This window comes from Protopterus annectens, chromosome 8.part1 (assembly GCF_019279795.1).
Source record: "Protopterus annectens isolate FY-2018-M chromosome 8.part1, PAN1.0, whole genome shotgun sequence".
NCBI lineage: Eukaryota > Metazoa > Chordata > Ceratodontiformes > Protopteridae > Protopterus > Protopterus annectens.
In genome coordinates, this window is record NC_056742.1 from 263,148,733 (window position 1) to 263,163,543 (window position 14,811).

Sequence of the window (14,811 nt, forward strand, 5' to 3'; positions counted from 1 at the left end):
TCCACCACACCCATGGGAGGAGAGACCAGGAACTGGACACGCATGTGCTCCAAACTGTCAGATGGAAGAAGCCCAGCAACGTTTGGCCTCCACCCAACCCTGTGATAAAAGCATTTCAGGATAAATGCGAGGAGGACATCAGGTCCCTGCTGGGTAGGAGGAACAAAAGAAAGATTTACATCACCACCAGGGATGAATTTTCGGCACTTAAACACCTGAGCCAGGACAACACAAGAAGGGTCATGAAAGCAGACAAAGGGGGAAGTATCCTGGTCACAGATACCACCTCCTACAACATCAAGCTCGAGACCATGCTGAGCGATGTCCGCTTCTACAAGGAGGTTGATCTCAACCTGGTACATACGGCTGACGAAAACATCTGTACTGGACTAGCTAACCTGGAGGATGGGGACCTGATTGATGAGGGGCTACTGGAGTTTTTTTCTATACACCACCCCAGACTGCCTGAATTTTTCGAGATTCCTAAACTGCACAAAAACTTCCAGGACCCACTATATCCTCCGGTTGTGGCCAGCGGAGGGTCCATTATAGAGACCATCGCCCTCTACCTTGACTTCCAACTTAAACCACTGGCTGAGAACAACCCATCATTCATCATGGACTCCATGGATTTTTTTGGATAAGATCAGGAACGTTCCCATCAGCAGTGACTCCGTCCTGGTCACCATTGATGTTGAGTCACTTTACACCGTACTCCCCCACGAATTCTGCATCAGGGCTACTGCAGAAGCCTATGAAGAAGACCACGTGGAACTCCCAGGAGAAGTGGAACACCTGGGGAGATTGCTGACACTCCTTCTTGAGAACAACTTCTTCAGTTTTAATGCGCAGTACTACTGACAGAGTATGGGCCATAGCCATGGGGGTGGCCATGGCCCCCCAGCCTGGCAAACACGGCACTTAGAAAATGGGAACAGGATCATATTTACAACTCCCCTCACTACAGCAACATGACCTGTTACTACAGGTTTATTGATGACATTTTCTTGGTCTGGAGGGGGAGCCAAAATGACCTGGACACTTTCCTGGAGCACATCAACCAAACCACCACCTTTCTGCGTTTTACAGCTAAGCAGCACAAGGAGGAGATAGAGTTCCTTGACTTCACCATCAGGAAGAAGGAGAATTCCACCACCTTGACCCACGACCTTTACAAAAAGCCAACTCGGGTCAACTTCTTCCTGCACGCATCCAGCATGCACCCTCTGAGGCAGAAGGTGAGCGTAGTCAAATCTCAAGGACTGAGAATCTCTAGGGTGTCAAGGGAAATGACCGATTTCCTTCATAGCATACAAAACCTGCAAAGAGATTTCCTGGCCAAGAGGTTACTCCAAAAGACTGCCTGACCAGATCCTCGACCCTAACATCCAACTACACTTCCAGAGACCATATCAACCATTCATCAGCACCAGGACCCCAGGCTTCCAGGACCAAAGGTACAAACTGAACCTCATCATGGACTACTCCACCGACTACACAGACATCACCAGGATCGTCATTGATAACTGGGCCATTATAACAAGCAACAGGAATTTTGGACACATTTTTCCCTTCAGACCCACCTTTACAGCCAGAAGGGGCAAGAGTGTCAGTGATTACCTGGAACACTCAACAACAATCAAGCTAAATGCTCGAGGGACCTTTGCATGCACTAACCCACCATGCCATTACTGCCAACACATGAGTGGGGCCACTAGATTCTTTTGCCCTAACAACAGGAGGATGCACCACCCCAACATCAGGGGTGACTGTAATCTGGAGGGAGTGGTTTACCGGACTTCCTGCACCAAATGCCCTGCCTTTTATGTGGGCAAGACGGTTAACACTTTGAGGACCAGAATAGCTAAACACCTGCATGATCTCCGGTACCTCAAGCGTTCCAACCAGTTGGCTCAGCATGCAACTGACACCTGGGGTCATAACAGATTCAAATTCCATATCTTGGACCATCTGCCCAAGACCCCACTCAAGGGTGATTTCAATGCTCTTCTGAAAAAATAGAACTTGTTTGGCAAATTAGACTATAAGTGAGAAAAAAAACGGGACTGAACTATGCAGAATCACTCATACCAGTGCTGAATCTAAGGAAGATTCAGCACTAGCTCTGCCCACCTAGGCTCTCCATCACTTCTAAGGGGACCACCAATACCACTTTCTGTCCTCGGACCTGCCTCTGCTTCTGACAACATTATGGAGTGCTCTACCTCCCATTGGACTTTAATACACCTGTACCTGTTTTTACCGATTACTGTTTTTTACTGTATTCACCTAGAGTTTCTGAGTTTGTAGTTTTTACAGTTTTGTCTTTATTGTAATTGTTATAGTAGTCTTTAGTTTTTTTTTGTTTTTTTTATCATTGTTAGTTTACTGAATCTCCTATGGGCCATTCTGATGAAGAATTATTTCGAAAAGCATAGCCTAACAGTTATAGTAAAGCTTGCTACAGTGCTACTAACCTCCCTCCAAATCATAAATTTGGGGTAATTTACATGTTTCCCATGATGCCTCAGTCACAAGAGGTTTTAGGTACTACGCATTAGAATTTCTAGCTTTACAAAAGTTTTTTACCAAGTGGTTTTCCTGTGTGACCTTGTTGCTCACTGTTTTGGTTTGTTAATAGGGATTTTTAGTAGACACCCTAATCTTTATGGATATCATGTTTGGTAGACAACCCTGTATTTACAACTAACATTCCTCCTATGCTGTATTGATGATCTCATAAGAAGACAGAAATTTGCATGTCTGGATCTGTGCTTTGATGCCTCGAATAAAACTGATGGACTACTAAAGAGATTCTGCCGTCTTGTTCCTTGTCTTCGTCTTCTTGTTTAGTGATTTTACAGAGACTACTGAGATTTCTGTGACATAACTGAGATTACTGTGATCGCCATACTGCTCACTAGCACTCGTATTTTCTGAGATTGGAGTTGGGGGGCAAGTGACCCTCCTGAGTCTGTGGTCTGGCTTACTCTAGGTCACTTCTGGGCGCTGCATTCCAGTAAGGTTGGCTTCCAAACTGGCAGCCTTGGCATGACTCGACTGGACAACACCACACGCTCGGTGTGTATAGAGGGACCACCTTTGGACTGAATTCTATCAAGGACCGAGCACCTTAATGGGCTCACCACAAAAGATCTGGACACTACGGAACTTGCTGCCTCTACAGGGGTGTTTCACTCAACTCTTTTACTCTAGAACTCTAGGTCAAATTTAGAGATGAGAAAAACACTTACTGTTCTTAACACTTATCTCTATCTCACAGCTTCTATAAATGGCTAACCTACCTGCAAAGGCATCACATATCTTTAGAGGTGGTCTGAGAAACAGCCCTAAATTCAAAGGAAACAGGATGGTCTTTTTTAAATCAAATGGTATGACACTTGAAGGTCACTGAAGCAGATGATGATGATTTTGCTGGAGCTGTCAGCATTAAATACAGTTCTTGAGCTCATGAAATGTCTTGTAAACTTTTGTTGTCAGACAGTAAGTAGATACCACAGGATTTCGTCACAGTGCCTGTAGCAAAGAATTACAGAAGTCAGTGCTAGAAATCTAGAGCATCTCAGAAATATTATCTGAAGGGTAACAGAAGGGCAGACATTTGTATGCTAATGTCAAAAATAGGAGTTTGTCACACTGTGGTTGATATTGCCCAGTCCCCAGCACAAAACTTTTCAAAGGGAATCCTCAACAAGGTCTTAAAGGAAAAACACCTACATTAGTTGTTTTCTGACTACTCCAATGAAGGCAAGAAACTGTACTTCTAGTTCTTCCGCAAAGAGCAAAATAGTGTAGAGTATTCTATTCCAATTGAAGAAGTGTAGCTTTTTCAGGTTTGTGCTTTGATCTCAGGTACAAAATGCAATGTATGTCCTCATTTAACAACTTGCTCTCTGCAACCACTTTGAAGCAATCCTCACCACAGGAGAGAAAAAGAAGCTAAGAAAAATGCACCTTAAATTATTATTGAAAAACAGGGTGGACATAATTTTTTATCCACTCCAAAAAGACAACAGAAAAGAAAAAAACGTTATGCACCAACAATAACTTTCCATCTGTGTTGTCCATTTTCATTCTTCCTCAGTTGTTGAGTACTTGACCATTACTATAGCTCATGGCCATCAAAAAAGTCTTGAGCTCCTCCCTACCCATAATGCACCAACCCATAATATACCTCAGATCTTGTTTGCTATTTTACATAAAGTAGAAAAACAACTATAAAAACATTAACAGAATAAGCCATATCTGGAGCTCAATATGAAGGACAGTGATGTCCTTATAATCTCTCATTCTCCCACAAGTCCACTGTGAAAAAGGTTGGGGGTGGGTGGGGGTTGAAGAATGGAAGACCACAACACAGATGGAATTTTATTGTTAAGCACATAACTTCTTTATCTGATGTTAGGTTTCATTCATTCCTCAACTGTTGGGAAACAGTCCCCAGCTACCTAAAATCTTGGGTGGACTCTAAGGAAGGATATTCCTGAGCACAGTTGAGCAAAAGTCTGCTCTTTCCCACAAGACCCAGATCCAGTTTGTAATGGGTGATAAAGGTATGAGGATTGGCCCAGGTTGCAGCCGCAAATATATATTATCCATGGATGCCCTAGATAGAAACACTGAAGAAGTTGCCATGGACCTAGTTGAATGTTCTCTTAAAGATTTTGGTAAGGTTAGACCAAACGTGTTGTAGATAAATGATATGCAACCCATCAGCCATATGGCTAAAGTTACCTTTGCAACTGATTTGCCGAATTCAGAATTTGCAAAGGACACAAATAACTGACCCGAAGTCCTAATTTCTTTTGTTCTATGTAAGTAAAAACATAATTGTCTATAAACATCTAATAAATACAACACATATTCACCTTTGTTTGCAAATTTAAGAAAGAAAACTGGCAAACTGATGGTTGACATTAGATTCCTACACCATTTTAGGAAGAAAAGAAGGATTGGTACTTAATGTTACTCTATCCTTATGAAAGATTAAGTAGGATGGTTTAGAGTACAATGCTTGAAGTTATGAAATTCTTCTAGCAGAGGTAATGGCTACAAGAAAAATAGTTTTCCAAGTCAGGAATTTATGATCACATCTAGCCACTGGTTCAAAGGGAGAATGAATTAAGGTGTTCAGCACTGAAGTTAAATCCCATGGTGGAGTAGGATCTTTATATAGAAGTCTCAGTAGGAAGGTGCCGCTCAAAAAGGCTTTACAAAGCTTGGATGAAGCCAAGCAAGAATTCTCATATCCAGTATGAAAATTAGATTGCTGCTAACTGAACTCTCATTGTTGAGGAGGCTAGCTCCCTCATTAAAAATTGCTGCCAAAAATTCAAGAACATTGTGTACAGGGGCCGAGAAGGGGGTCAATATGTTTTGCTGTGCCCAGAAAATGAACATTTTCCATTTACTTCTATACAGTTTTCTTGTAGAAGCCTTAAGGGAAGTTAAAGGTATTTGATAGACAGGGGAAGAGAGCATCAGTTGTCTAGCTATTAACGGAATTGGAGAAACCATGTGGTTAGCTTGAGGTTTGAGATATCTGGATGAACCATGCCTGGTCAGGTGAAACAGGAGGTCTGGAATCAGATCCAGAATCCAAGGTGGGTAAAGTAGATGAGACCAAAAGAAGGGGAGCCAAATTCGTCAAGGATAGTAAAGTGCAATGAGGATGACTATACTATTCAACCGGGCAGAATTCTGTAGAAATTTGGGAATATGGGGAGTTGGGGGTAGGCATAGAGCAGACCGGGGGGGGGGGGGGGGTCATCGTGGAGCAAACCAGCAAACCATCCCTTGGTGATTCCCTCAGTGGAGGGATCAGGGCAAAGAAGCTGCTGCACTTTAGAGGAGATTCAATGCGATCACAGCAAAGTTGGCCCCACTGACAGAAGATCATATCTGTCACTTTCTTGTTGAGAGACCACTTGTAAGGTAGTAGAATAGACCTGCTCTGTTTGTATGCTATCAAATAGGACTTTTCTCGAATGTGCATTGCTATCAGAAAGGGCTGGAAGAAATTGCCCATTGCCACACAAGGGATCAGACCCGGTTCCTCCTTGTTTGTTGATGTACCAAACTACTGACATGTTGTCTGTCTGCATCGCAACTGTACCGAAAGGAAGTGTGTCTTGGAATGTCTGCAATGCTAAGAGCACTGCTCTCATTTCCACGACACTGAAATGAGTGTTGCCCTCTTCGGGGGACCAAGGGCCATGAACAGTCTTCCCCAGGAAGTTCCCACCCAGTCTGGGAAGCAGCCGTGGTCACTATAGCCTTGGACTGAGGGAGGATGAAATAACTGCTTTGTAGGAACTGATCCGAACGAAATCACCACCTAAGGTATCTCTTTGCATGCTTCAGTGATTCTTATTTTTGCTGACATGCATTGATAAAGATTTGACCACTGTGTTGCTAGCATCCACTGAAGAATTCTCATATGAAATCTTGCCAGAGGGACTAAAATTATGGCCGCTGACATTGACCCAAGGCTGGCAGAATCAATTGAGCTGAAATTTTGGTACTGCTAATTATTTGCCTGACCTGGAATCTGATGGTCTGCACTCTTGAGAAAGGAAGAGATGCTGACACTGATACCGTGTTGAACACTGCTCCTAAGAATTCCAATGTTTGAGTCAGTTGCAACTGAGACGTGTTGTAATTTATTGTTATCCCCAGATGAAAACAAGTCCAGAGTACCTGATTTCCTGATGTTATCAGTAGATGCTTGGTTGGGGTGGTAATGAGCCAGTCGTTTAAGTATGGAAACACTCTGAATCCCTGCAGTCTCAAGTGAGCTGCTACCACTGCCATGCTCTTGGTGAACACCTTGGTGGCTGTGATGAGGCCAAAGGGCAGTGCTCTGAAGTGGCATTGTCTGGCCCCCAGCCAGAAGACCTTCTGGACTTTCTGTTCATTTTTATGTTATAAAACTCATCCTGAAGGTCTAACACATACAGTCATTCTTGACCAAAAAGGGCAGAATGGACTCCATGACCATCCAAAACTTTGTGACTTGTTCAAGTAGCTGAGATCCAAAACTGGTCTCCAGTCCTCTGTTTTCTATAGCACCAAAAAGAATCTTGACTAATTTCCAGATTCTATCTGGTCTGGTGGGACCTCCTGGATGACTTTTCTAGCAACTTTAGTATTTCTAGTGCTGCTACTTTCCAAGGACTGGGTGGAACATTAGGAATTTTGCACACGGGTAGAGGTGGTAGAGAAAAGGGAATTATATAACCTCTGGAAATAATCCACTGCAACCAAGTGTTTTTTGTTATATCTAGCCAGGCTCTCTGGTGTGGAGATAATTGACCCCTGACTGCCTCCAAAGGGGGACAATCAGGAGCGCTGATAGGGTCTATCGAAGAAAGACTCTCTAGACCCTTGGTTCTGCAGGTTTCCTCTGCTGCATGGGCACAGTCATCCATTTGAGTTCCTCCTCTGCCCCTGGGGTAACTATCTCCATGTAGATCTTGGAAAGGATCCTGGGACTTCCTGAGCCACATTTTCCGACCACCTTGTTGTTTCTTATAAAAGGATCTTTAAGGGGTAGAAAAACATGCACCCACTGCAGAAAGGATATTTCTGTTTCACACCTGGAGAGTGAATCCTTCATTTTTGGGCCAAACAATGAACTGCCGTCAAAAGTAGCACTGATGAACGACTTGAAAGGCTCCACAAAATCACACAAACACATCCAAGCATGTCTCCTAATGACAATGAACTGAAGACCACAGACGAAAAATCCACTTAAAACACCAGTTTATTGCACCTCTAGCACTTCAGCAACCACCTTCAAGGAGTATAAAACATCACATAACTTACACAGTTTATATACCCTAATACATCTAACAATTAAACAAGCAGCCTAAACCAATTAATCAATAAAGATTAAAAAATACTTAATACTACTTTCTCAGCAGATAAGAAGCCTCCAGTTACATTCCACATTCAGACCCTGGGGAAATAAAGCGTTATATTTCAAAATAAAATACTTTTATATAAACAACTTATTTTTATACAAATCATCAGAAAATACACCCTTCATAATATGTTCTAAGATAGTGGCTTGTAACCCATTTGGATTAGAACTGTCAACCAGCATAAAATGTTTGGCAACAGGGCTATCTTCTTTATTATTTATAATATTTCTGACATGCTCCTGCAGTCTAGTTTTAAACTTCCTTTTACTTTCTCCTATTTATACAAGGTTACACGGACATTTCAACGCATAAATAATACCTTCAGTATTACAGCTATATATATTTTTGACCTCAAATACATGGCTATTTATATACACTTAAAAGTTGGAACAATATAATGACATACATTGTAATGACCACAGGGTGAAGTTCCTAGTTTCTGCATGGTCCTATATTGCAATGTCTCAGTGGGATATTTAAATTTATTATGTACCAAAATATCTTTTAAATTCCTACCTCTACGAAATGAAATGCCTAGAGACCTAAACAATAATTTTTTTAGGCCCACTGATCTAAACAAAAAATTCCAGTAGTGTTTAACAATATCTATTAAAACATCACTGAAAACACTATATGTAGAGATAAAATAAACTAATAATTTCTCTTGATTTCTAACATCTAACTTATACCCCTTACTACCATACTTATAAGTACCAACTTTATGTTGCTCATTAATAACCTTATCTATAGCTGTTTGAATACTAGCTTCACTATAGCCCCTCAATCTAAACATCTCACTAGTCACACTAATTTCTTTAAAAAAGTCCATGTCAGTATTACACAGCCGTCTAAGTCTCATACATTCTCCATAGGGCAAAAAGACCAAAGTATGAACTGGATGACAGCTAGTCCCCATCAAATACTGATTACTATCAGCGAATTTTCTATGCACAGACGTACGTAAGATATTGCTGTCCTCCAAAATCAGATGTATGTCTAAAAAAGTTATATCTTTACCCACCTGTATGCCATCAAAGGAAAGTCCAGATCTATTATGTTGCATAACTTCTATAAACTGACCAACATAAGATATCCCACCTTTACAAATAAAAACACGATCATCTATAAAACGAAAATAACTAACTACATAATTTAAAAAAAATCTATATGATATAACCATTCTAACTCATACAAGCCCATCATCAAGTTGGCATACATGGGGGCAAAAGATGCCCCCATGGCAGTGCCCTTGATTTGTCTGTATATTTGTTCATTAAACATAAAAAAATTATTATTCAAACAAAATTCCAATATTTCAATAATATAATACGTTACTCGACTATCACCCAAAAAAAATATTTTACTGCTTCTAGTCCAAACTGACACTGTATGTTAGTATACAAACTAACAACATCAACACTTATAAAAAACATATCTGCACTCCATTGTATTTTAGATAATTTTTCCAAAAAATCAAAACTATCCCTAATATAACTAGGTAACTTTATTACATAAGGGAATAAATATTCATGTAAAAATTTCCCAATATTAGATAAAAAATATTTTTGAGCAGATACAATAGGCCTACCAGGTGGGTCAACCCCACTTTTATGAATTTTTGGAAGACAGTAAAATAAAGCCAACTCACTGTCATCAGTATTAAACTTTTTATCTTTGTCATTTTGTGAAAAAATATTTTAACCTCACTCCCTTAAATATAAGTGTGTCAAAGTCATTCATAGCCTTAATATACTCATTTGTATTACTCTTAACATAAGTATTGGTATCATCCAGATGTGTCATACACATTTTACAATACTGAGCAACATTCATCACCACTATCTTACCACCTTTATCAGATGGTTTAATAATAAGATGTTAATTATTTGCTAATGCCTGTAGTTCCTTCCATTCCTTTTTATTCAAATTATATACCAACTTATGCTTATACTGCATAAAATCACAAAAAGCATTTTCTACAGCAAAATTCAACATTTGAGAAAAACACTTTATATGTTCATGTTGGTATGGAGGAATAACATCACTTTTACTCATTATTTTATCAGTTTTTAACAAACTATAGGCATTATAGTCACTTACACAATCAAAGCATTCCTCAGGGTCAGATACACAGGAATAAAAACTGTTCTCGAAGCTATCAGATTCTAACCAACTACCATCACCTTCTTTATACTGGTTATTGGCAAAAAAATATATTAAATGTATCTTCCTACACAGTCTAAAAATATCACACTTTAATTCATGTAACCGAGGCAGCACTGTGGGTATATATTTAAGACCATAATTAAAAACATTCATCTGATCTACAGATAAAGACACACCAGAAATGTTATGAACAATAGAATTTTTTTTACACTCAGATGCAGTAGTTGCATGGATTGTTTCACCCACATCTTTGTAAACAAAAGACACAGAACTGTCAAGAAAATCTTGCACAACATTATTTACAGTCACATTAATACCATTTGCTTCTCTTGTTATCATTGAAGCTGTGTCCTTCTCGATTGTTAAAGTTCCCAGAATGAAATCTTCCTCTTTTCTGCTCACTCTGGTCTCTCTGCTCTTCCTGAAACTGCTGGTTCCCTCTCCGAAAATCTGAAGTTAATCTAGATGGATTTTGAGCTGCTGGTAATGCTGGAAAATGCTCTCCTTCACCTCCACCATTAGAGGAAACGCCCAAAACATCTGAAGCAAAAGACACACTCCTAGAAGCAGCTGGTGATTTCCTAGAGGGACCAGAGTCTTTATTACAATGAAAATGTGTTGGTTTTTGCCATAAAAAGGCACAATTACTTTGATAGTCTTTTAGATCTCTTTTCAGTTTTGTGCATTTCTGATCAATGAGTTATTTTTCATATTTATCTAGACCAATATTTACATCTGCTAAAAACTTGTCAAACTGCATAGATGCAAGTCTTTTCGATAAGTTATTATAGGCAGCTCTAATGTCTTCCTTAAGCTTGTTTTCTGTCACACGATCTCTTTCTAATAGAATGGAAATCCATTCTAAAGTACAACATGAGCTGCCAATAACCATTTCTTAGAAAATTGCACATCCCTTTCATCAGACATATCAAAAGGAGTAGAGGGACTTTTAAAGGCTCTTAGTCCCCTAGGTGTAATGTCTAAGTCAACATATCTTTGCAAGCTTAACAGATTAAAGTATACAGCAGTTTCTTTATGCAGTAACTGTTCCAACTTACTCATTAAAGCACTCGATTCACCAGAAGGACTGGAAGAAGGGCCAAATTGTCCCACAGAGGCAAATGGATCATTCACTCTAGAATTTCTTGCTTGTTCAAGCCTTTCAAAAAAATGTGAAGTAGAGGAAACACCCACTGAAGCAGAAGTATTGGCAACATTGGAACCAGCCATACCTGCAGCATTCTGATGCATTGCAAAACTGTCCATAGTTTTTTGACTAGCTTCCAGTGTGTCATCCCTTAAGAGCCTAGGGATCCCAAATGAAAATTCATTCGCCATAAAAACAGACCAAACACTGCACGAATCAAAAAGAAAAAAATGAACTGAAGACCACATACGAAGAATCCACTTAAAACACCAGTTTATTGCACCTCTAGCGCTTCGGCAACCGCCTTCAAGGAGTATAAAACATCACATAACTTACACAGTTTATATACCCTAATACATCTAACAATTAAACAAGCAGCCTAAACCAATTAATCAATAAAGATTAAAAAATACTTAATACTACTCTCTCATCAGAAAAGAAGCCTCCAATTACATTCCACATTTAGACCCTGAGGAAATAAAGTGTCATATTTCAAAATAAAAATACTTTCTTTATACAGCAACTTCTTTTTATACAAATCATCAGAAAATACACCCTTCATAATATGTTCTAAGATAGTGGCTTGTAACCCATTTGGATTAGAATTGTGAACCAGCATAAAATGTTTGGCAACAGGGCTATCTTCTTTATTATTTATAATATTCCTGACATGCTCCTGCAGTCTAGTTTTAAACTTCCTTTTACTTTCTCCTATATATACAAGGTTACAAGGACATTTCAACGCATAAATAATACCTTCAGTGTTACAGCTATATATATTTTTAGCCTCAAATACATGGCTATTTATATACTTAAAAGTTGGAACAATATAATGACATACATTGCAATGACCACAGGGTGAATTTCCTAGTCTCTGCATGGTCCTATAGTGCAGTGTCCCAGTGGGATATTTAAATTTATTGTGTACCAAGATATCTTTTAAATTCCTACCTCTACGAAATGAAATGCCTAAAGACCTAGACAATAAATTTTTTAGGTCCATTGATCTAAACAAAAAATTCCAGTAGTGTTTAACAATATCTATTAAAACATCACTGAAAACACTATATGTAGAGACAAAATAAATTATTCTTTTCTCTTGATTTCTAACATCTAACTTATACCCCTTACTTCCATACTTATAAGTACCAACTTTATGTTGTTCATTAATAACCTTCTCTATAGCTGTTTGAATACTAGCTTCACTATAGCCCTTCAAAATCTAAACATCTCACTAGTCACACTAATTTCTTTAAAAAAGTCCATGTCAGTATTACATAGCCGTCTAAGTCTCATACATTCCCCATAGGGCAAAGAGACCAAAGTATGAACTGGATGACAGCTAGTCCCCATCAAATACTGATTGACAATAACCTAATGACAATGCCTGAAACTGCTACCCTTGAGGTACCTTCTGCCTCATGCAAGATAAGCCTCAAGGATGAATTTGAAATTGACTGAAGGGTCACCAATTATGAGGACACAGAAAATTGAGCCTCAGCAGTAATGGTTCCTGAAAGGGATTTCGAAAGTTCCTTAATCAAGTCTCTGTAGTCTCAAAGTGTGACAAGGAGTTCAGCAATCAAAGGGCAAAGGTTGCTGAAGCATACACAAACTTCCCAAATCTGTCCAGCATCCCAGACTCCCTTGTTAGAGAGATGAGCACAGGAACTCTGCTCAGCAAGTTCCTTCTTGGTTGCTGCTGTCATGACCATAGCATCTAAGGGCACACCCTTACTCCAGAATTCCCTACCTACAAGTGAAGCCAGAATTTGATCTGGTCTCTTGGGGACTGGCTCACATGAGTCAGGTTCCTTCCATGCCAGCCTAGAGATCAAGTTAATGAGCTCGTCTGCGGGGAGCAGAGTAACCCAGGAGGTAGACGGGCCAGCTCCAAAGGCTTCCAGGAATACTGACTCTGCTGGCAAAGGGTTATCAGAGGACTAACCACTTCTCTACTTAAGGATCTCAAGAATGTCTCCAAATGTGACGTTTTCAGGAGATAAACTTGGGCACCCTTCTCCTTTATCGAAATCAGTATTCTCGGTGATTAACTCCTGAAGGGAGTACAAGTGCTTCCTCTTGCACTTTTTCTTCCTAGGGACTTCCTCAGTGGGATGCTCCAGTGAAGTATCGGACGAGATCACGAAACCCTGCTGGGTGACTTTAAGCTGTTTGTCCCTGTGGTGTACAATGATGTGGCTGAATGTGCAGGGACATTTGGGATCCAGATGGAAGATCAAAGGGGGAAGGATCCATCTTTCATGCCAGATCAGAAAACACTCTCTTCACTACCTCAAATGCAGATCACTCCGGTGAGAAGGAAGACAAAGGAGCCGAAAAGCCAGGCTTTGGGCCCATTGGATTCTTCTGCCCTAACTGCAATCTACCCAAGGAGGAAGTCAGAGTTGAGCTGTCCAATGCTGAGGCTCTGAGTGGCAGAGGCAGGTCAAAAAAAATTCAGAGTCGGCTCCAATGCCTTGGACCCAACAGAGGCGCTTCAGCTCAGAGAGTCATCCAGCGTCAAAAACGTTACAGCTGGTGCACTCAAGAGACAACTTCGGATCTAAAGATAAAATCATCTTCAGATCCAAACCAGATGAACCTGGAACGCTCGGATCCAGGGGCTCCAAAAAAATTGGTCCGATCAGAGAAGGAGCCGCCACGGGTGGTGTGGTTGAGGGACGGGCTTCCTGACCTGAAGGGGTAGGAGCTGTGAGAATACCTGTCTGTATCAGTGCAGAAAGGAATCTCCTCTTCAGTCTGTCCATGTCTTCTTTGGTCTGACTCCTGGAAGAATGAGATGAGGCGAGGGAAGGTTTCCTAGAGCATCATCTCTCAAAGAAGGATGTTGGTACTCTTAAGGTACCGGGTCCAAGGTAGGTGATTACCCAAGTCCTAGACAACATTCTAGGATCTGAAAAGGCAGGATCTGTGGAGTGTTTAGTCAAATCCACTGGATGCTGGATCGCTGCAGACGTCGAATCAGACTTGTGCTTCTTTTTGGGTGGCTCCAAAGAAGACAAAGTCGAAGATACCGAAGGCTTTGAAGACTTGGTAGAAGACTCCTTAGAGTTAATTGTGGGGGACTAAGCCCCAGAAATATCTTCACCAAAGCAAGAAGGAAGCAAACCTTTCAAAATTAACTTGTTCTTCCTGTCCACAACCGCTTGAAGATTAAAATTATTACAAATGTAGCAGTCAATTTGGAGGTGGTCTGAGCCCAAACAGTATGCACATAAGGTATGGCTGCTGTACAAGGGCAAGTTGTGCACGCACTTTTGGCATTATTTGAAACTCGAAGGTCCTTTATCAGACATACTGTATAGGTTCATAGGTTGGTACTAGGCTATCATCCCTAGGGCCTATACAAGCCTAGCCATAACAATTCCCTGGCTATTTCTTCCCACAATATTTACTTCCCTGGACCCCTGTCTAGCAGGGTGACTGACATGAACCCCGGGGTAAATTTCCCACCTTCCATCTGATGGATTGGGATTTCTTTAAGTGTAGCATGTCCAACAGCTCTGGGTTTGACATGGCCTTGTATGT

General features: G+C 40.5%; 1 protein-coding gene across 2 annotated transcripts in view; it reads right to left on the minus strand.

The window, feature by feature from the left end:
* FANCA (FA complementation group A) overlaps positions 1–14,811 on the minus strand; it is a 2,214,801-nt gene that overhangs the window by 929,381 nt on the left and 1,270,609 nt on the right. The window lies entirely within an intron of this gene.